The sequence below is a fragment of the Trachypithecus francoisi genome, unplaced genomic scaffold (genome assembly GCF_009764315.1).
Source record: "Trachypithecus francoisi isolate TF-2019V2 unplaced genomic scaffold, Tfra_2.0 Lachesis_group17, whole genome shotgun sequence".
NCBI classification, from domain to species: Eukaryota; Metazoa; Chordata; class Mammalia; order Primates; family Cercopithecidae; genus Trachypithecus; species Trachypithecus francoisi.
The window spans coordinates 63,628,639-63,652,480 of NW_022681462.1; the positions used below are offsets into that span (position 1 = coordinate 63,628,639).

Here is a 23,842-nt window from a genome sequence, read left to right on the forward strand (position 1 = left end):
TTATAATTTTATAGAAATAGGATTAATGACACTTCCCTAGACAACAATATAAATGCTACAGTTTGAAGCATAATAGCAAAAATCCAACATGTCTAATAATTGAAGACATTTCTTCAATCTAAGACACTGCAGTATGAGCATACTTCAAAGAGCCTTGACACAAATGCATTATTGGAGATTCTTATGTAGCAACATACAGTTACAGGAAAACATAAAACAAAGTTTCCTTATGGGTAACATATAGACTCAAGATTACCCTTGCCAAAACTCTAGAAACAATAAAAGCTAACATTTACAGTCTCTTTACTGTAACCAGGCACTGGAACCTACATTAACTTCATGTGTATCAATTCATCTGCAACAATATTCAAAGGTTTATTACTGTCCTCATTTTATAGATGAAGGCACTGAGTCACAGAAAGGCTGAGCAACTTGTCTGAGTAGGTAGTAGAGCTGTTCTAAAGCAGGCTCTCTGGCTCTGGAGGTGATGCACTTCACCACCACCAACACATACAAGGGTAAATATTAAAAGTATCCCAGCCTTTTTCCTCCACAGTTGAGACAAATTTCTGTTTCTTCACTTGAACAAATACATATGTATCTATAGGTAAGAGCTTTGATTCTGCTTTCTTTTACATACACTATGTATTTCATTAGCAAATTCTATCAATTTTACCTCCAAATATAGCCCTGATCGGTCCACGTCTCTCAATCAGTAGCTGCACCATTTCAGTCAAAGTTGGTATAATCTACTACAATAACCTCTTTAACTTTAGCCTCTCTATTCATTCTCTAGAGTGACCTTTCTCAAGCATAATGGAATCATGTCTCTGGACATCCCAATGAATTTAGAAGAAAATTCAAACTTAGTACATCTATCTCTCTATGATCTGACCCCTGCTTAGTTCTTCAGCCTTACTTCCTGTAACTCTTCAGTTACCATTTACTGCTCTCTAGCCACAGTGGCCTTCTATTCCCCCAATATACTGAACTTGTTTCCCATATCTAGACCCTTGGATTTGCTCTATTCTTCCTAGAATCACTCTCATCCCTCCACCTCTAGAGCTGCATGGCTAGCTCCTTCTTGACATTTAGATCTCAGCCCCAATGTCAACTCAGAGAAACCTTCCAGACTGTTCTCCCAACACCATCACATCTCATTTTCCTGTTTTTATTTTGCTCATAACTTGCTGAAATTGTTTTTCATCAAATTCTTTACTCTTATACCCTGACCAGAATGTAGGCTCTATGAGAAGAAGAAGGGCATCTGTCCTGTTCATTATCAAATTAACAAAATTACCATGGCACTTAGTAGGCACTCCATAAATATTTGTGGAATAAACAAATAAATGAACAAAGGAGCATCAAATGAAATAGCCATTTTACTACAAAAAAATACACATTCACCACCACTTACATTGCAGAGGCCCACTAAAAGATGAGTAAACCAAGGTTACCAACTCAAGCTCATTAAAGCTGGAAAATATAAACATTTCAGTCTAAATTAATATAAGCTCCCTGAACTGCCAACCATATAAAGCACCATATTCAGTTCTGAGAATCACATTTTAACTGACATTGACAAAACTAAAATATATCCTAAAGCAGAACAATGAGAAGAGCATAAAGTTCAAAAAACACATTCTATAAATAAAGTTTGAAGACGCTGGGACTGCTTAGAATACAGGCGGTATTAAGTCCTAACAGGGCTGACAGTGAACGCTGAATTCTTCTAAAAGAAGAAAATGGCTTATTCATTTGTTCCAGAAAGCAGATCTAGGAAAAATGGATAAAAGGCATATTTGCTACATTAAGCAAAAGGCATAAAATATGCTACATTAAAAATGAGTTATCTAGTTAACATTAAAGATGTGGTTTTTTTTGGTTTTTTTTTGTTTTGTTTTGTTTGAGACGGCATCTCGCTCTGTCACCCAGGCTGGAGTGCAGTGGCCGGATCTCAGCTCACTGCAAGCTCCACGTCCCAGGTTTACGCCATTCTCCTGCCTCAGCCTCCCGAGTAGCTGGGACTACAGGTGCCCGCCACCTCACCTGGCTAGTTTTTTGTATTTTTTAGTAGAGAGGGGGTTTCACCATGTTAGCCAGGATGGTCTCGATCTCCTGACCTCGTGATCCGCCCATCTCGGCCTCCCAAAGTGCTGGGATTACAGGCTTGAGCCACCGCACCTGGCCAAAGATGTGTTTTAAGAAGACTATTTATTAGGGATGCTGAAAGAAGGGGTATAATCAAACCCAAAACTGGAGTATAGTTGTCCTTCAATCACTCAACAACTGGAGTATAGTTGTCCTTCAATCACTCAACATCTTAAAACTTACATGCTGACTCTCCACCTGACTTCATGAAGGATTTAAAAAAAAAAAAAAAATGGCCAGATGTGGTGGCTCATGCCTGTAATCCCAGCACTTTGGGAGGCTGAGGTTGAGGACCACTTGAGTCCAGGTATTCAAGACCCACCTGGGCAATGTAGGAAGACCCTGTCTCCACACACAAAAAAAAAAATTTAATTAATTTTAGCTAGGCATAGTGGCTTGGGTCTGTAATCCCAGCTGTTTGGGAGGCTGAGGTGGGAGGAACTCTTGGGCCCAGGAGATCAAGGCTGCAGTGAGCCGTGATTGCACCACTGCACACAGCCTGGACCACAGAGCAAGACCCTGTCTCAAAAAAAAAAAAAAAAAAGCAAAACCCATGATACCTCTATATCAAAGCATATCTATTGTTTATAAATACATGGAAACCAAGATGCATCACCTTGGTATCTACTGCATCATAAAAGCAACAGTGCCCTTTACAAGCTACAGTTAGAACAGAGCTTAAAAAAAAAGAAAAGAAAAGAAAAGAAAAAATGAACAAAGAGAGGATAAGGAGTACAAAATAGAAATTTCAATCCCCCTCTAAAATGATGTATTATCATTAATACTACTTACAAAAAAATACATTGTATTTGGTAACACAAAGCAGTTATTAATAATACAAAGAAAAACAAAAATATTTGTACTCTTATTTTAAAATATAAAATCTGCACACAGAAAATATACAAAAACCAAAATGGTTGCTGTGAGACCGAGGATGTTATGGAAGTTTACACACTCAATAATATTATCTTTAATTTGCTCTGTGTCAATAATTGTTAAAGTTGATTGATAGGTACACAGAGGGTCAGTATATACTATTTCCACCTTTATGTATGTCTGGCATTTTCCATAACAATTTTTTTTTTTATGGAATCTCGTTCTGTCACTCACACTGGAGTGCAGTGGCACAATCTCCGCTCACTGTAACCTCCACCTCCCGGGTTGATGCCATTCTCCTGCCTCAGCCTCCCGAGTAGCTGGCATTACAGGAACTTGCCACAACACCCGGCTAATTTTTTGTATTTTTAGTAGAGACGGGGTTTCCCAGATGTTGGCCAGATTGGTCACGATCTCCTGACCTTGTGATCTGCCCACCTCGGCCTCCCAAAGTGCTGGGATTACAGGTGTGAGCCACCACGCCTGGCCAGGACCATTTCTTCCTAGTAGCCATATATGGGATACTTGTGATTGTAAAGAAATTTTAAACTGCAAAATACACATCGAAAAAACTGCTTAAACTAATTCAATCTCCCTTTATTCCCTAGTAATTACAAATGCTGACACTACCTGCACTTTTACCAGCCCTACGACCAAAAGTAAGAATCTTCAACAGTCTTTTTTTTTTTTGAGACGGAGTCTCGCTCTGTCCCCCAGGCTGGAGTGCAGTGGCCAGATCTCAGCTCACTGCAAGCTCCGCCTCCTGGGTTCACACCATTCTCCTGCCTTAGCCTCCCAAATAGCTGCGACTACAGGCGCCCGCCACCTCGCCCGGCTAGTTTTTTGTATTTTTTAGTAGACACGGGGTTTCACCGGGTTAGCCAGGATGGTCTCGATCTGCTGACCTCATGATCCACCCGTCTCCGCCTCCCAAAGTGCTGGGATTACAGGCTTGAGCCACCGCGCCCAGCCAATCTTCAACAGTCTTAAGAGCACGATGGGGCGGACTGCAGAGAGGTCCGGTCCGAAACCAAGCCCCTGCGGAGACAACCAGGGAAGTAATCTGAGAGAGTTAATGGCCCTCGTACCTCTTATTATTTCATTTTTGCACCAGAGGCACATTATGTTACGCTTTTATCTTATTTGAGGGACTAAGAAATAAGCAAATACTTCTGTAGTGCTTGTTCTGTGGTAGGCTCTGTCTTCAATGCTTCACAAACATCCACTTATTTAAATTCTACTCTTTAGAAAAACAAATATCAAAAAAGCAAACAATTCTCAGGGAGACTTTTAATAAAAAAATCTTTAGGCTGGGCGTGGTGGCTCATGCCTGTAATCCCAGCACTTTGGGAGGCTGAGGCAGGCGGATCACTTGAGGCAAGGAGTTTAAGGCCCGCCTGGTCAATACGGTGAAACCCCGTCCCTACTAAAAATACAAAAATTGGCCAGGCATGGTGGTTGGGTGCCTGTGATCCCAGCTACTCGGGAGGCTGAGACAGGAGAATTGCTTGAACCTGGGAGGTAGAGGTTGTGGTGAGCCGTGATCATGCCATTGCAGTCCAGCCTGGGCAACAGAGTGAGACTCCATCTCAAAAACAAACAAACAAGAAATCATAAAACTTCAAAAAAAGACGACCAAATATTTCAAAATTCTCCTCCTTACTGCAGTTGGCACACTTTTTTAGAGGGGGTACATGGACACTGGCAAGCCTTGCTTAAGAACAGCACAATCTGTCATTTCCATCTGCTTCCTATCAAAGCAAATGAGGTGGTGTTAGGGATGCTTCAGGCTCATGGATAAAATTTTTCCCAAAGGTTTCTGAAGGCTAGTATGTTGCTCTTTTGACTAGAAAAGTAACATAAATAGCAATAACAATGCCTCATTTTTTAATGAGTTCTATATGTCAGGCACTACACTAAGATACTGATATACACTGTATCATTTAATTCTAAAAACAACCTGGTAAGGTTAGAACTATTTATATTCTCATTTTACCATCGAGAAAACTAAGGTATCCAGACAACACAACTAAGTGGCAAATCAGAAATCGAACCTGTTAAGTCTAGCCTAGACCTTGCATTCTCAAACTCTGGGCTTCAGTGGCTAATGTATTACACGCTTTTTTTCTTCCTTTTAAAAAATAAATAATAGTTATATAAATGTTCAGGGGCTCAAAAGGCAACACAATGTCATATCCCTGATTGGATACTGACACAGATAAACAGAATTACTAGAAAAACTGGTGAAATCCAAAGACTAGAGTTTAGTTAACAGAATAGTAATGTTAGTCTTTTTATTTTTGATAAATGCACTATAGTAAATGTAAAAAGTTAACATTAGTGGCCAGGTGTAGAAGCTCATACCTGTAATCTCAACACTTTGGGAGGCCAAGGTAGGAGGATCACTTGGGCCCAGGAGTTCAAGATCAGCCTGAGCAACATAATGAGACCCTATTTCTACAAAAAATTAAAAAATTAGCCAGACATGGTGGCCCAAGAGGCTGGGATGGGAGATCTCCTGAGCCTGGGAGGTTGAGGCTGCAGTGAGCCCTGATTATACCACTGCACTCGAGTGGTATGACAGGTGACAGAGCAAGACCCTGTCTCAGAAAAAAAGTTAACATTAGTGGAAATTGGGTGGGGGGTAGATGGGGGAAGTCTCTATACTACCTTTGCAAACTTTTCTGTAAATCTGAAATTATTTCAACATTAAAAGTTTATTTAAAAAATGAAAACTAAAAGGTAAGCTTCAGTTAAGTCATTCCACTTACAGTGCTGGATGAAGCAAGGTAGACTGGCTATGGAAAATCTCTCTACCTGTGATTTTGTCAATCATGCTAGGTGGCTTAGAAATGTATCCTAAAAATATCAAGATTATATAATAATTGGAAACTCTGATCCAGTGATTCTATTCTGAGATGTTATAACCACTCTTGGTCTATGACAGATCGTTTTCTTTTTTTTTTTTTTGAGATGGAGTCTCGCTCTGTCACGCAGGCTGGAGTGCAGTGGCCAGATCTCAGCTCATTGCAAGCTCCGCCTCTCGGGTTTACGCTATTCTCCTGCCTCAGCCTCCCGAGTAGCTGGGACTACAGGCACCAGCCACCTCGCCCGGCTAGTTTTCTATATTTTTTAGTAGAGACGGGGTTTCACCGTGTTAGCCAGGATGGTCTCGAACTCCTGACCTCGTGATCCGCCCATCTCGGCCTCCCAAAGTGCTGGGATTACAGGCTTGAGCCACTGCGCCCGGCCTAGACCGTTTTCTTTTTTAAGGGATAAACAATCTGAGCAACAAAATAACGTAATACTGGATTATAACCCATACTACAAATATTCATGAGTCTTTGCTGATAAAAATAAAGAACTGAATATGTAAATGAATGGGGATACCAGATAAATCTTTAATGCAGAAGAATACCAAATAATTTATGTAGATCTTCCACCTTCAAAGAGGTCAAGCACAACTTCCCACCCCCTATGCGTAGACTGGGCAGTTATCTTCTTTTCAAAAAGTGCAAAATAAAAACGAGGGAGAGAATAACTCTACAGTGGAGAAACCTGACAAACACTACCTCAGCCAGGTAATCAAACTTGACATCAACGGTTCATATTCTTGGTATAATCTAATGAGAAAGGCACTTTACCTCAGTGCTCTTCCTCCAAAACAAAATCCATAATAACCCCAGTCAAATCATAAGAAAAGCATTAGAGAAACTCCAATAGAAGGCTATCCTACAAAATATCTGACCAGTACTCCTCAAAATTGTCAAGGTGACAAAAAACAATGAAAGCCTGAGAAACTGCCACAGTCAACAGGAGCCTAAGGAGACATGATGACTAAACGTAACGTGGTACATCCTTAATGGGACCTTGGATAGAAAAAGGATATTCGGTAAAAACTAAGAAAATGCAAATAAATGATGAGCTTTAATTAACAATGTATCAATATTGGCTCATTAATTGTAAGGGCTCAAGTGGGCAGTTCTCACTTCGGTTTTCTCATATTATTGCATACAAATATTGGCTGGGGAGAAGGTCACCTGAAAGCTCACTTAACATGATTGGCAGCTGATGAGGGATGCTGGCTAGGAATTTAGCTGAGACTGTCCCAAGGAGTATCTGTATGTGGCCTCTCCAGTTTGAGGATCTCAACACTGTCAGGCTTCTTATATGTCACCTGGTTTCCCAGGCAGAGCTACGTGGCATTTTCTGTCCCACCATGAGAAGTCACCTCTGCTGCATTACTGGTTACAATCAAGTCACTAAGTCCTGTTCAGATTGAAGACAAAGGAACGCAGACCCCATCTCTCAAAGGAGAAGATTACTAAATAACTTGCAGACACGTATTTTTTATTTTTAGAGATAGGATCTTGCTCTGTCACCCAGGTTGAAGTGCAGTGGTACAATCATAGCTCACTGCAGCCTTGAACTCCCGGCTTCCAGCAATCCTCCCACCTCAAAAGTGCTGGAATTACAGGTGTGAGTCACCACAACTGGCCTGTTTGGTAGTTTTAATACACGTCTGGGCTGGGCATAGTGGCTCATGCTTGGAATTCAAGCACTTTGGGATGCCTAGGTGGGAGAATCGCTGGAGGCCAGGAGTTTGAGACCACCTGGACAACATAGCAAGACCCTATGTCTACCAAAAAAATTGGGGGAAAAATTAGCCTAGCATGGTGGTGTACGCCTGCAGCACCAGCTACTTGGGAGGCTGAGGCAGGAGGATCACTTGAGCCCAAGAGATTGAGGCTGTAGTGAACTATGATCATGCCACTGTACTCTAGCCTGAGTGACAGAGTGACACCCTGTCTCTTGAAAAAAAATAAGGCCAGGTGGGGTGGCTCATGCCTGTAATCCCAGCACTTTGGGAGGCCGAGGCAGGCATATCACCTGAGGTCAGGAGTTCGAGATCAGCCTGGCCAACATGGTGAAACCCTGTCTCTACTAAAAATACAAAAATTACCCCGGGTGTGGTGGCCGGCGCCTGTCATCCCAGCTACTCAGAAGGCTGAGGCAGGATGATCACTTGAACCCGAGAGGTGAAGATTGCAGTGACCACGCCACCACACTCCAGCCTGGGTGACAGAGTAAAACTTTGTCTCAAAAAAAAAAAAAAAAAGCAAAAGACTGGAGGTTTATCTTGCAAAGGATGAACTATAGAGACTCTGGGTTTAGAGATAGCAGATTTAGCTGAGGGCCAGAATAAGAAGCCTTATAGAAAACCAGTGATTTAAACTATAAATTTGCATAATGAATGCTGATATGCTCAGCCTTCTTTTTTTTTTTTTTGAGACGGAGTCTTGCTCTGTCGCCCGGGATGGAGTGCAGTGGCCGGATCTCAGCTCACTGCAAGCTCCACCTCCCGGGTTTACACCATTCTCCTGCCTCAGCCTCCCGAGTAGCTGGGATTACAGGTGCCCACCATCTCGCCCGGCTAGATTTTTGTATTTTTTTAGTAGAGACGGGGTTTCACCGTGTTAGCCAGGATGGTCTCGATCTCCTGACCTCATGATCCGCCCGTCTCGGCCTCCCAAAGTGCTGGGATTACAGGCTTGAGCCACCGCGCCCGGCCTGCTCAGCCTTCTTTACCAACTTCCAGAAATCAAAGAAATCACAAGCAGGCAACAGCTCTATTGCTCTCTGAGGAAATTCAATAGTCCCAGAGAAAGTACCCACACATTACTAACACACAGGAATACTCCATAAAATGCTTGGTCTCCACAATCATCCTACAGTGAGGCCTATCAAATGACATCCCTGTCAAGGCTGTCAGGGCTACACTTAAATATGAAGAGCTATGCAAAGATTACCAGATACTGAAAGGAAACATACAACATGAAAAGCAAAATAAATCAAAGAAAAAGGAACCGGAAGGAAAAAATCATGCAGGGACTAGGGAAAAAAAAATCCTCAAGAGAAATAAGAGAGTATTGTATTCACGAACCAAAAAGATACTAAAAACAAACAAATGAACAAACAAACCAGGCTGGGTGATGCAGTGGTTCATGCCTGCAACCAAAGGGCTTTGGGAGTTCAAGGTAGGAGGACTGCTTGAGGCCAGGAGCTCGAGACCAGCCTGGGCAACAAAGTGAGACTCTGTCTCTGTAAAAAAAAATTTTTTAGGCCAGGCACAGTGGCTCAAACTTGTAATCCCAGCACTTTGGGAAGCCGAGGCGGGTGGATCACCTGAGGTCAGGAGTTCAAGACCAACCTGGCCAACACAGTAAAACCCCATCTCCATCAAAAATACAAAAACTAGCCGGGCATGGTGGCACATGCCTGTAATCCCAGCTACTGGGGGGCTGAGGCAGGAGGATCACTTGAATCTGAGAGGCAGAAGCTGCAGTGAGCTGAGATCATGTCACTGCACTCCAGCCCGTGCAACAGAGCAAGACTCCGTCTCTCAAAAAAGAAAAAAAAAATTTAATTAACTGGGTACAGTAGCAAGCACATGTAGTCCTAGCTACTAGGGAAGCTGAGGCGGGAAGATTGATTTAGCCCAGGAGTTCAAGACTGTAGCGATGGACCACTGTACTTCAGCCTGCGTGACAGAGTGAGAACATGTCTCTAAAAAAAAAAAATTCAAAATAAAAAAATTCAGAGGAAAGAAAAGTGCTTTTTGAAATTAAAATGGCATACAAATGGCCAATAGATATGTGAAAAAATGCTCAACCTCACTAATCATCAGGGAAACACAAATTAAAGGCACAATGACACATCATCTCACACCTGTCAAAATAGCTATTAGGAAGATAAAGATAACAGGTATTGGTAAGGATGTGGAGAAAAGAGAACCCTTGTACACTGATGGTGGGCATGTAAATTATTACAGTCATTCTGGACAACTATCTATTCCTCAAAAAACTAAAACCAGAATTACCATATGATCCAGCAATCCCACTTCTGGGTAACCCTAAGGAACTGAATTCAGTATGTGAAAGAAGTATCTGCATTCCCGTGTTCACTGTGGCATTATTTACTAAAACTAAGTTAATGCAATCAACCTAAGAGTCCATCAATGAATGAATGGATAAAGAAAATGTGGTGTATATATACACAATGGAATACTGTTCAGCCTTAAAAAAGAAGGAAATTCTGTCATTTACAACAACATGGAGGATATTATGCTAAGTAAAATAAGCCAGGAATAGAAAGACAAATATTGCATATTCTCACTTGCACGTGACAGCTAAAACAATCAAACTCATAGAAGTAGAGAGTAGAATGGTAGTTACCAGAGGATGGGAGGGTGGTGCAAAATGGGGAGATATTGGTCAAAGGATAGAAAGTTGTGGTTAGACAGGTGGAATAAATAATAATTATTTAAGGTGACAGATATGTTCATTAGCTTGACTTAAAATCATTTTACACTGCATACATATGTTATAACATCATTCTGTACCTAATAAATATGTAAGATTATAATGTCAAGTTAAATAAAACATTTTAAAAATAAAAATGACAGGCCAGGCATGGTGACTCACGCCTGTAATCCCAGTACTTTGGGAGGTCCAGGCAGGCAGATCGCCTGAGGTCAGGAGTTTGAGACCAGCCTGGCCAACATGGAGAAACCCCATCTCTACTAAAAATACAAAAATTAGCCGGGCATGGTTGTGGGCTGTAATCCCAGCTATCAGGAGGCTGAGGCAGGAGAATCGCTTGAACCCGGGAGATGGAGGTTGCAGTGAGCCGAGATCATGTCACTGCACCCCAGCCTGGGCGACAGAGCAAGACTCCAGCTCAATAGAATAAAACAAAACAAAACAAAATAAAATAAAAATTAAAATGACAGAAAATTTTCAATAAAAGGTTAGAAAATCAAACTGAAAAAAAAAAAAGAATCCAAAGTAAAATCCCCCAGACCCCTCCCCCTCACAAAAACCAAACGGACTCAAAGTCGTAAAGAATAAAACTAAGAAAGCTGCAGGATCAGTCCTGAAACTAATAGCTATTACAGAAAGAACAAGAAAATGAAAGAGAACTAAACACCCTAAGTGTCAAGATTCAAAGTGGAATCAACTTCATACACACACAGAGACACAAAAAGCAACTGAAATTTCAAAACACTGGTGATAAAGATAAAACCTAAAATTTCTCAGAGGGAAAAAAGGGGAAAAAATAAGTCAAACATAAAGAATTAGGAACCAGAACAGCATGAGAAATCTCCAGAGTGATATTTGGTAGAATAAAAATGCATATAATTTCCTGGAGAATTATTGGTTATAGAGTATCCACCCAGAGAAATTTTCACATACATACAAGCAGAAGCATACAATGATGCTGACACAATGTAATTCTCTACAGAATTTAAAAGTATGGATTACATTAACTTGTATCCCCATGAGTAAATGAAAACAAAAGTAGCTGGAAAATGATATATACAGCGTGATGTCATTATGCAAAATTATAAAATTTACAAAGCAACAGATTAGTTCACATACATGAATATGTGGCAAAAGTATTTAAAAACATGCTTGAGTAGTACAAACACTAAAACTACTAAGACCAACTTGACAGTACTTACTTCTAGGGAAATAGTGAAGTGCTAATATTTAAAGTTGGTTAACATTTCTCTATGAGATCAATTTGAAGCAAACAGCAAAATGTTAATGACTGTTAAATCTTAGTGATGAGAACATGGATCCTTATGTTAAGAATCAAAAATGTTCATGCTGCAAGACTATTCTTACTGATATAACAGTTCATGTCTGAGTAAAATCTTATTTCAATACAATAATTGTATACAATTTCTTTTATTATTAAATGGTCATTAAATGCCCATTTCCTTGACAAATATTACAGTAAAACTTAGTCAACAAAAATATGGGTACTTGCTCTGTTCAATTTATGGAGTGTGAAAATGCTATGTAAACACATATGTAGAACAGAAACTGTTTAGCCAAAATAAATGTCACTTCTGCTTTAACAGACGCCTGGTCTAACACTTACAAATAAAAGATCAACTCATTTAAATGTATCTGCCTACTAAATTTTTTGAGAGTTCTTTAAAATTACTTTCAAAAGAAATGGAAAAAAAAATGCCTTAAAAAGTGAGAACAAGCAAAGGGGAGAAAAGCTTCAAAAAGCGATACAGGAAAAAAAGACATGAAAGTTTCAATATTTTCTCAAAATCAAATATACTTGGCCAGGGACAGTGGCTCACACCTGTAATCCCAGCACTTTGGAAGGCTGAGACGAGCAGATCACCTGATGTCAGGAGTTCAAGATCAGCCTGGCCAACATGGTGAAACTCCGTCTCTACTAAAAATACACAAAAAAATTAGCTGGATGTGGTGGCGGGCACCTATATTCCCAGCTACTCGAGAGGCTGAGGCAGGCAAATCGCCTGAACCTAGGGGTAGAGGTTGCAGTGAGCTGAGATTGGGCCACTGCACTCCAGCCTGGGCAACAGAGCAATACGGTCTCCAAAAAAAAAAAATCAAATATACTCAAATTTCTCTACTCGTATCAAACAATAATCTATACACAAATGCCCAATGGTAGCTTAATCTTTTGTGAAATATTTTTGTAATGAAAATATTCACATTCATATGCTATAATCCATATAATAAAAGGGTTTCCAGTTCAAGACAGGTGGGACAAAGTCATTTATTTCTAATCCCTCCCAATAGGCCATCAAAATGTTCGCAAAGAAAAAATTTTTTAAAGGTGTAAAACATGAAGCAATGAAAGATTAAGAGCAGGAAATGGGGGCAAGAGGTATGCCATCAATGGGTAGAGATATCAAAAGCTTTTGGAAACTATAAAGCAGATAGAAGGAGTGATTAATAAAAAAACAATGGGCAGGGTACGGTGGCTCACGCCTGTAATCCCAGCACTTTGGGAGGCCAAGGCAGATGGATAAACCGAGGTCAGGAGTTCAAGACCAGCCTGGCCAACATGGCGAAACTCCATCTCTACTAAAAATACAAAAAATTAGCCAGGCGTGGTGGCAGGCACCTTGTAATGCCAGCGACTTGAGAGGCTGAGGCAGGATAATTGCTTGAACCTGGCAGACAGAGGTTCCAGTGAGCCAAGATTGTGCCATTGGACTCCGGCCTGGTGACAAAGACTCTCGAAAATAAATAAATAAATAACAATAAAAAAGAATGGAAGGACCAGCAGCTTAGCAAGTTAGAACTGCGGAGAGAATCCTAGACAGGTTGAGAACTCAGACATAGTACGTTCACAGATGTAGGAAAACAGGATCATGCCTGCAAGTAAGAATGAGGGTGAAACTAAGTTATAGAGAACCATCAATCCCAGTCTCCCCTCAAACAGACAAAAAGCAGAAGTGTTCTGTCTTTTCTCAAGAAACTTAACATGAATTCTCTATTTATATTTAAGAATAAGTATAAACAGCTAAGGATAATGAGGCATGTGAAGAAAGAAATGCAGTATGGCTGGGCATGGTGGCTCACACCTGTAATCCCACCACTTTGGGAGGCTGAAGTAGGTGGATTGCTTGAGCCCAGGAGTTCCAGACCAGCCTAGGCAACATGGTGAAACTTCATCTCTATTAAAAATACAAAAAGATTAGCCAGGTGTGGTGGTGGCATGCCTGTAGTCCCAGCTACCCAGGAGACTGAGGTGGGAAGATTACCTGAGCCCAGGAGGTCAAGGCTGAAGTGCTTGGGGGAAAAACAACAACAGCAGCAACAAAAAACCCAAACTGGCACCTCCCCTCTCTATCTTGCTTCCTCTGTTGCTATGTGATCCCTGCGGAAAGGAAAGAGGGGGAGAGGGAGGGGGAGGGGGAGAAGGAAGGAAGGAAGGAAGGAAGGAAGGAAGGAGGGGAGGGGAGGGGAGGGGGAGGGGAGGGGAGGGGAGGGGGGGGAGGGGAGGGGAGGGAGGGAAGGAAGGGAGGCAGGCAAACTGGGCATAGTGGCTCATGCCTGTAATCTAGCACTTTAGAAGGCTGAGGCAGGAGGATCGCTTCAGGCCAGGAATTGAAGACCAGCCTAGGGAACATAGCAAGGTCCCATCTCTAGGACAAATCAAAAAATTAACCAGTCATGTTGGCACGTGCCTGTGATCCCAGCCAATTCAAGAGGCTGAGATGGGTGGACTGCTTGAGCCTGGAGGTTGAGTTGCACTCCAGCCTGAGCAACAAAGCAAGACCCTGTCGAACGAATGAAAGGAAAGAAAGGAAAAGAAAAGAAAAGGAAAGAAATGCAGCAGCACTAAAGGCATGATAAACAGTGGGAGAAGAGAAAGAAAAAACTACTTAAAAAATAAAAGATTTTTTCTTTTAAATCAGAAATCAGAATCCTCAGATTGAAAAAGATACTTCATCTTGCTTCCATAGAATAACAGGATGTTAACAAATGGAACACAGTACAAAAAACAGCCTTTCAGATTTAAACATGACTGCCTCAATCCATCCCCCTTCTTAAAAACAAACAAAACCCAAAAATTCTTGATGGTGTTTGGAAGTTAAAGTAAGCCAAAGCAATCTCCTGGACTGTGCATCAAATTTAAAAATTTAAAGGTAAAGGCCAGGCATGGCAGCTCACATCTGTAATCCTAGCACTTTGGGAGGCCCAGGCAGGCAGATCACGAGGTCAGGAGATCGAGACCATCCTGGCTGACACGGTGAAACCCTGTCTCTCCTAAAAATACAAAAAATTAGCCAGGTGTGGTGGCACACGCCTGTAGTCCCAGCCACTAGGGAGGCTGAGGCAGGAGGATGGCGTGAACCTGGGAGGCGGAGCTTGCAGTGAGTGCGCCACTGCATTCCAGCCTAGGTGACAGAGCGAGACTCCGTTTCAAAAAAAAAAAAAATTTAAAGCTGAACATCACAGAGGTTCAATCCAGGAAATGCAATGCTGGACCAAACAAATATTCCAGAAATAGAGAAGAAATGAAATTATCAAAGAAACAATAAAACAAAAATAATTTTTCAGAGCTGAGGGATGATACAAATACTCAGACTCAAAGCCTACTGCTTGGCAGAGAGGCAGAGTAGGGGAGAGATCCCATGTTTAGACAGATCATTATGGACTTTCAGATGGCCAAGAATTTTAAAAAACTTAAAAGCTTTTGGAAGCAGTATGGCGCTTCTTCAAAAAATTAAATATAAAACAACCATATGATCCAGCAAGCCACTTCTGTGTATGTATCCAAAAAAATTGAGTGGGATCTCAAAGAGGCATTTCTATTTGTACATTCATGATCGTAGTACCCATATCATGCATAATAGCCAAGAGGTAGAAGCAACCCAAATGTTCCATGCAAATGAATGGATAAACAAAATGTAGTATATACATAGAATGAATTATTATTCAGTCTTAAAAAAAAAGTGAAGGAAATCCTGTCACATGCTAAAACATGGACAACAGGTCAGTCACAAAAAGACAAATACTACATGATTCCACTTATATGGGGTATCTAAAACAGTCAAATTCATAGAAACAGAAAGTAGAGTGATAGTTACCACGGACTGGGGGTAGAAGGGGAAAGGGGAAGCTGTTGTTTAATGGGAATAGAGTTTCAGTTTTGCAAGATGAAAAAGTTCTGGAGATTTGCTGCATAATAATGTGAATATACTTAATACTACTGAACTGTATGCTTATTTTTCTTTTTTGCAGCAACCATGGCCTGATATGAACTGTACACTTAAAAAGGGTTAAGATGGTAATGTTATCTTATGTGCTTTTTGTACTACAATTACATTTTATTTAAGCTTTTGGGGGTAAAAGTAGAGTTAGAAAGTCATCTACACAAAAAGAAGAATCCAAATAGCACGAGACTTCTCATCAACAAAACTAGACCACAGAAAATTTCTTTGACATTCCATAGCAGAAAATCAAATGATAATGTCTAAATGAAAAATCATTAATAGTTGTATAAACCTTTTAGTTAAAAATCAGGCCAGGCACAATGGCTCACGCCTGTAATCCCAGCACTTTGGGAGGCTGAGGCAGGTGGACTGCCTGAGTCCAGGAGTTCGAGACCAGCCTGGGCAACATAGTGAGACCCTGTCTCTATTTTAAAAACTTCAAAAATTAACCGGGCCTGGTGGTGTGCGCCCGTAGCCCCAGCTACCTGGGAGGCTGAGGTGGGAGGATTGCTTGAGCCCAGGAGGTGGAGGCTGCAGTAAGCCAAGACGATATGACTGCATTCCAGCCTGGATGACAGAGCGAGACCGTTTCAAAAGAAAAAAAGCTTGTACACATGAAATACTTAAAATAATATGCTTCTATCTTCAAAATTTAACTGATGCCACATATACTCCAAAGGGTTACCAAGAAATATTTCTATGATATAGCCAAGTACTCTTCACTTCCAGCCTGTTCTTAGACAATGTATAGATTAATGGCTTTCACTATTATAAAACATTGCTAAAATAAATGATAGTAGTAATAAAATCTAACAATCAGCTTATGTTCAAAGAGAGGCTTGAAAAGTCACATACTACTAACAACATTCCAGGACCTTACAGAACATACTCATTCACAAACACATGCATCAAATACTAAACACTGCTTGAATGAGAAGCGAAAGAAAAACAACTACACCTCATCAGTAAATTCACAGAAACAGAACATGTAGCTCGCATCCTTTCTTCCAATTCTTAGTATTTTCAGAATTAAATTATTTAAGTCCTCTCCTCTTCCAAATCAATTCTGATGAACTGTAGTATCAGTGACATTCGCTTAGGATTTTCAAAATGTAACTGATATTCAAAAGGGCTTGAATAATTGCTTAAGAGATATTTAACAGTTTTCATTAAAATTGCTGAATAACATTGGCATTGACCACACCCAGGTCCAATGGCAAGGAGATGTTACTGATAAAAATAGGCTAGTCTAATAATTATCCAAAAGCTGGAAAGTATAGCTCCACATTAGAGCAAGATTATGAAAACAAACTTATTCAGTAAATCCGATTCTCTGAAATTATAATTGAGAGACCCCAGATACAAGAATAATTTAGATTTTCTTGTCCTAAATCAAAAGCTCAGCTAGAAATTTCAAACTCAGGACAACAGTATAACTTATACCTCTCCAAGCCTTTCAATAAGAAAAATATAGTTCATAAAATGGAAATAGCTTTGTTGACAGTGGTATTTTGCTTTAGTCACAAATTTGAGAAAAAAAATCTATCACACTGAATATGTACAGTGTGCTCTAAAAACCAAACTACATGCAGACCTATGAAAAGTATATATTCAGGCTATATCAAAAACAGAAAATTACCACTTAATCAACTTTCAAGTAGCAGTTCTCAACACAGGGCAAGATATCATACAAGAGGAATTAATTTAGGGTCACTTGTCATGCTTTTTCAAATTCTACAAGACACAACTATAGGCAGGAACTTAGATGAATCTCATTAACAAGGTTGAAAGAAACTAGAAATCAAAGAGTATACAATGTATGATTCCATTTAAATGAAATGTAAAAACAGGCAAAACTAATATAACAGGTTAGAAGCCAGGTAAGCATAAAATGCATACAATAATTAGGATTACTATAAAACCCAATAATATTAAAGTCGTTATCAATATATTTTTTAAAACTTGACATAGTAATATATGTCTTCTTCACTAACACAATAATAATATCTAGTGGCAGGTCTAATAAATGTCATAATTCTGAAGTAGTGGTGAGTTTAACAATATTTTAAGATACTTGCAACAACTATAATATGATATAGAAACATCTGACTTCTAAAGAAGACATGTAAAAAAGTATTGCTATACTACATTGATAATTGAAGAAAACGTTAAATTTCAGTTAGAGATTAGTGAAAATAAAAACATGATCCTCCTGAATTTTATTGATAGATCCCTATGTGAGTCTGTGGGCTCCAGCTTAAGAATCCCTCATTTAGTCTGTGCCAACAGCAACTTAGGGGAGAAGAAGGGAGGCATGATCTATCAAGTAGTCAGTTTTGAACATGTTCTGTTAGAGATGCCTATTACATGTCCAGTGGAGATACTGCAGGCAGGTGGATCTAGAAATAAAGCATTCAGGAGTGGGTTCAAGAATGAAGAAGGGAGGCATAATCTATCAAGTAGTCAGTTTTGAACATGTTCAGTTAAAGATGCCTATTACATGTCCAGTGGAGATACTGCAGGCAGGTGGATCTAGAAATAAGGTGTTCAGGAGTGGGATCAAGAATGAAGACATAAATCTGGGGGCATTTATATGGTAATTAATTCTCCACTTAAACCCCTTGAGAACAGAGTAAATATAATTTAAAAAGAGAAGACACTAAAGAACTAAGTTCTTGAGCACTCCAACATTTAAAGGTCAAGAGATGAAAAAAAATGCAGTAAAAGTTACTGAGAATCAGTAACCAGAGTTGTGGGAGGAAAACCAACAGTATGGTACCCCTGACGACAAATATGCCCTTACAGAGGAGGAAGTGATCAACTGTGTCAAATGCTGCTAATCAGTCAATGTCCTATCAAAAAGAACAACCACTGATACCTATTAGAGCAGCAGACATTTTCTATGTGCTAGGAATTGTTTCAATGTATTTACAGGCATGAACTCATTTAATCCTCACAATAATCCTATGAGGAAAGTACTATTACAATCACTACATTACAAATGAGGAAACATACAATGAGGTTAAGAACTTGCCAAAGACACACAACTATCAAGTGGTAAAACTAAGATACTAACCCATGCAGTCCAATTCCAAAGCCAAATCTCATCCTCAGGCTCACAACGGGGTCAAAAAGCTCTCTGGCTAATTCTCTCCCTTCCTCCTGGGGCTCACTGGTATGTCCTTCAATGTACTTAAGTAATAAAGAAACTGAAGCTTTGGGCTTTACTGGGTGGTGATGAGGCAGCAGGCCTTTTGGCTTCCTCTAGTTTTAGGTCATTCAGGCCTACCTAACAACTTATGTAAACCTTATCCCAGTATCCAGCTGTACTTGATTCTGGAGACCGACTCTCCCACCGGTTAAATATCTATTATTCCATCTTACTTATCCTACTCTATGCAGATACTTGTTTCCAAAACCACATGGGAAGAATATTCAAGGCAAAATGTGTATATTCCTTATCTAAATGGCCTGATTTCATCGAATATCACCTGGCAAGTAATACAACACGGTAGTTAAGAACATGCACATGGACAGTCTAAGATGGCAGTGGTGGTAGCAGCAGAAGTTTTTAATGTCCTCACACAGACAATGCAATCCAACAACAAAGGTATTATTCCCCAAAAGCTACAAATTGTTGTAAGACCCAAGTGGTATTAGCATTTGTGCAAAAGGAAGCAAAAGGAAAACAGGCTTCTGAAGATGCTGAGATGAGAGAAACTCCAACATCACAAATAGCTACTCATTGAAAAGTGTGACAGGACAATCTAGTAACAGCTAAAACTGAAAGGGAATTCTGCAAGACCCAACTGCTGAGGTTATGCAAAGGGACCAATATACAATAAGATCTGATAGTGCTGGAGCAATCTAGAGCCTACAAATTCTGAAATAAACGCTCCCTTGTTAGACAAAGCTCTACACTAAAGAAAAACTGCTAAGAAGAAAATCTAAAAAATCCACACACACCCTACCTTCCTAAAAGTTCAGGAAAACATCACAGTCCAATTCTATACAAAATAATTATAAGAAAGGAAAAAAAAAAAGAATATGAAAACTAAAGTCCCTAGAGTCAAAGAAAGCACACTAGGAAAAGAGTGCCTATTAAAGAGAGGAAATCTGTAACCTAATATTTCAAAACAAACTAAAGAGAAAAGTAAAACAAGAAAAGCAAATCACAATTAGAAAACTTAAATATCAGGTAATCAAGAACAAAGTAATTATAACAAATTACTAGTATTGGCCGGGCGCAGTGGCTCACTTCTGTAATCCCAGCACTCTGGGAGGCCGAGGCAGATGGATCACCAGAGGTGGGGAGTTTGAGACCAGCCTGACCAACATGTAGAGACCCCATCTCTATTAAAAATACAAAAGAGTTAGCCGGTCGTGGTGGCGCATGCCTGTAATCCCAGCTACTCAGGAGGCTGAGGCAGGAGAATCGCTTGAACCCGGGAGGCGGAGGTGGCGATGAGCCAAGATCGTGCCATTGTACTCCAGCCTGGGCTATAAGAGCGAAACTCTGTCTCAAAAAAAATACATAAATAAAAATCAAAAAAAAAAGAAAAGAAAAGAAATTACTAGCATTTCCCGTATGTCTGGAGTATCGTGCATAGAGAATGTTTCTCACGATATACAGCCATTTCAGTCCCCAAAACACCAATATTCCTGACAAAACAGCTCAAACACTGATGTCCTGTGTGGTAGAATTAGCCAACTATCAGTCCTAAGAAGAGGCTTCTCAAAATAAGGTACTCTGTGGCACTTCCTCCATCCTGGAAACTCTTTTAACACTTGGGTTGACTTTCAAAACACTCTCAAATCACTTGCCTTTGTTCTTTTTTCTGTACCCTCTGAAAGAGGGAAGTGGGGTCCCAAAATAATATTTAACCTTCAACCCAAAACACAGTATCTGCCCTCTGATGCAATCTCATGGCTTAGGCTATGTCTACACTGACTTCTCAGATGAATTTTAGTCTAGATTTTAAACATAAAGCTCAGCTGTGCTACATCTCTCTTCAAATACAACATAATCAAAAACTTCAACTGTGCACCCAAGCCACCTTCATATGCCTACCTACCTATTTGTATTGGTAAGAGCATTCCTCTAGTATTAATCCAGGACAGAAGCCATAAATCTTTTGATATATATTCAACCACCACTAAATCACTATGTTCCATCAATCCTGTTTTTCAGTGTCTCTCTTATCCTATCACCCTAAGTTTCAGCATCATCACATAATGCATTGATTATCTAACTTATTCCTAGTGGATTTCCCTGACTTCAATCTCATCTTCCTCTAATCCACCTACAGATTATCATGTTTTTCCCTAAAACACACCTTAAATGTCCCTAAAAGACGTAGTGGCTTTTTACACCCTTATCAAGAACCTTCTTTAATCTGTCATGCCTAGGCTCTACACAGACCAACTTCATCATGGTCACTCCCACCTCACAGTCAGTTTTTCCTACTTTATTTTATTTAGCTAGCCAAATCCTTCAAGGTGCTTATGAAATAATATTTCCTATGATGGGTATGGTGGCTCATGGCTGTAATCCCAGCACTTTTGGAGGTCAAAATGGAAAGATCGTTTAAGCACAGAAGTTGGAGGCCAACCAGCTTGGGTAACATAGTGAGACTCTGTCTATACAAACAATTTAAAAATTAGCCAGGTATGGTGGCACACACCTGTGGTCCTGGCTGCTTGGGAGGCTGGGGTGGGACAACCGCTTAAGCCTGGGAGATCGAGGCTGCAGTGAGCTGTGATCTGCACTTCAGCCTGGGCAAAAGAGCAAGTACTTGTCTCCAGAACAAAACAAAACAAAACACTTTCTCCTCCTTGATGTCATCCCAACTCTTCCTACCACCATCTCACCACTCCTATAAAATCATTTGGATTCCTTTTAATATTTTTGCCCTTCTTAGCTCCTTTCCTACCCTAATTTGTGACCTTGGCATCTAGTAGGTACTAAATAAAATATGTGTTAACTTAAAAGACACTTCTTAGGCATGGTGCCCCATGCCTGTAGTCCTAGCTCTCGGGAAGCTGAGGCAGAAGAATAGCTTGAGCCCAGAAGTTTGAGGCTGCAGTGAGATATGATCACACCCCTGGTACTCTAGCCTGGACAACAGAGTGAGACACCATCTCAAAAAAAAAAAAAAAAAAGACTAATTTAAAAAGATCCTTCTTCAAGAAAATGTCCTAGTCAGCTATTTCAACGTTCCCAGAAATATTAAATTGGCAGAGACCTAAAATTCTACTGGAATGCTGATTAACCTCTATTATCCACTGTAACATTTATTAAGTACAAGCAGTCCTTGATTTCCAGCAATTTTACTTTTGCTGATTCATTTAAAGCGCCTAGCCAATTACACCTACTTACTATGGACAAAGGACACACTAATGAATTTACATTACTTGGTGTGTTTCCTGATGATGGGCATAGAGTATCCCCAACTCCCAAAGTCAGTCTAGCCCTGTAGCCCTTTTTGAGAACATCTTTGGCTCTAGATCAGATCCATTCAGCCAACTCTTCCTAAAGGTCTTTAAATTTAGGACTGAGGAAAGAAAGATGAAGATTAAGCAAAATAGAGGGAGAAATATATGAAGGAAAAGAAATATATACAAAGGATTGTTTGCCTTAAGTATTAAGCAATTGCCCTGTCCCTACCCCTATTATTACCATTCAAGTACCATCCTTCCAAGCATTCATTTCAATCCAAATACACATTTTGGGTAATATTTTAGAGTTGACTTGAGGTTAAAGTCTTTTTTTTTGGTGGCGGGGATGGGGACGAAGTTTTGCTCTTGTTGGCCCAGGCTTGGGTGCAATGGTGCGATCTCAGCTCACTGCAACCTCTGCCTCCCAGGTTCAAACAATTGTCCTGCCTCAGCCTCCTGAGTAGTTGGGATCACAGGCTCCCGCCACCACACCTGGCTAATTTTTGTATATTTAGTAGAGACGGGGGTTTCACCATGTTTACCAGGTTGGTCTTGAACTTCTGACCTCAAGTGATCCACCCACCTCAGCCTCCCAAAGTGCTGGGATTACAGGCGTAAGCCACCACGCCCAGCCAGGTTAGTCTTTAATTAGCACCATCATTTTATAGACATATTATCTAACATCTAAATCTAATATCTAATATCTAAAAACTCTTAAACACAGTTAATAAAATAAACACCTGCATTCTAATGGCAAAGTAATTCCATATTTATGACTGTAAGATTTTATTTTGTCATTAGGAAAACTAATAAGAAGATGCAAAATTAAAATCAAAATAAAACACCATTTCTCTCTCCTTAGATTAAAAAAAGAGAGAGAGACTCTCAATACCAAACGCAGACAAGAATACAGAGCTTTGCTGTTTGGTATAGTAGCCACTAACCACTCAGAGCTAGTAAGAATTTTAAATGAGGCTAATGCAAACAGAGATTTGCTGTAAGTGTAAAATACACAATGGATTTTAAATATTTAATGTATAAGTAGTTTTCACACTGCTGATAAAGACATACCCAAGACTGGGCAATTTACAAAAGAAAAGAGAGTTTAATGGACTTTCAGTTCCACATGGCCAGGGAGGCCTCAGGATCACTGCTGAAAGCAAGGAGGAGCAGGTCACATCTTACATAGATGGCAGCAGGCAAAGAGAGAGCACTTGTGTAGGGAAGCTCCCCATTATAAAACCATCAGATCTCATGAGACTTATTATCATGAGAACGGCACAGGAAAGACTTGTCCCCATGATTCAATTACCTCCCACGGGGTCCCTCTCACAACACCTGGGAATTCAAGATGAGCCTTGGGTGTGGACACAGCCAAATCACATCATTTAATGTTTTTTAAAAGAATTCAAAATAGCTAATTAACTTCACTGTTTACACATTGAATGATTTTGGAAATACTGGATTAAATAAAACACATTATAAAATTAACTTTGCCTGTTTCTTTTTTACAATGTGTACTAGAAAAATTTAAATTACATTATATTTATATAGGACAGCACTGAATTAAAACAACAGAAACTTTTGGCTGGGCACAGTGGCTCACGCCTGTAATCCCAACACTTTGAGAAGCCAAGGTGGGCGGATCATGAGGTCAGAAGTTCAAGACCAACACAGTGAAACCCCATCTCTACTAAAAATACAAAACTTAGCCGGGCGTGGTGGCGCATGCCTGTAATCCCAGCTACTTAGGAGGCTGAGGCGAGGCTGAGGCAGGAGAATCGCTTGAACTTGGGAGGTGGAGGTTGCAGTGAG

The 23,842-nt window shown here is 40.1% G+C and overlaps 1 protein-coding gene across 8 annotated transcripts in view; it reads right to left on the minus strand.

The window, feature by feature from the left end:
- Positions 1 to 23,842, minus strand: part of PPM1B (protein phosphatase, Mg2+/Mn2+ dependent 1B) — a 92,620-nt gene that overhangs the window by 50,990 nt on the left and 17,788 nt on the right. The window contains exon 2 of one of the 8 annotated variants that reach the window (XM_033175842.1): positions 3,933 to 4,065. The exons of 6 other annotated variants lie outside the window; for them this stretch is intronic. The gene's annotated coding sequence lies outside the window, so the exon portion shown is untranslated. Of the gene's footprint in view, positions 1 to 3,932; positions 4,066 to 4,399; positions 4,406 to 23,842 lie in introns of those variants that run through there. One more of the 8 variants, XM_033175841.1, reaches the window with a different exon arrangement.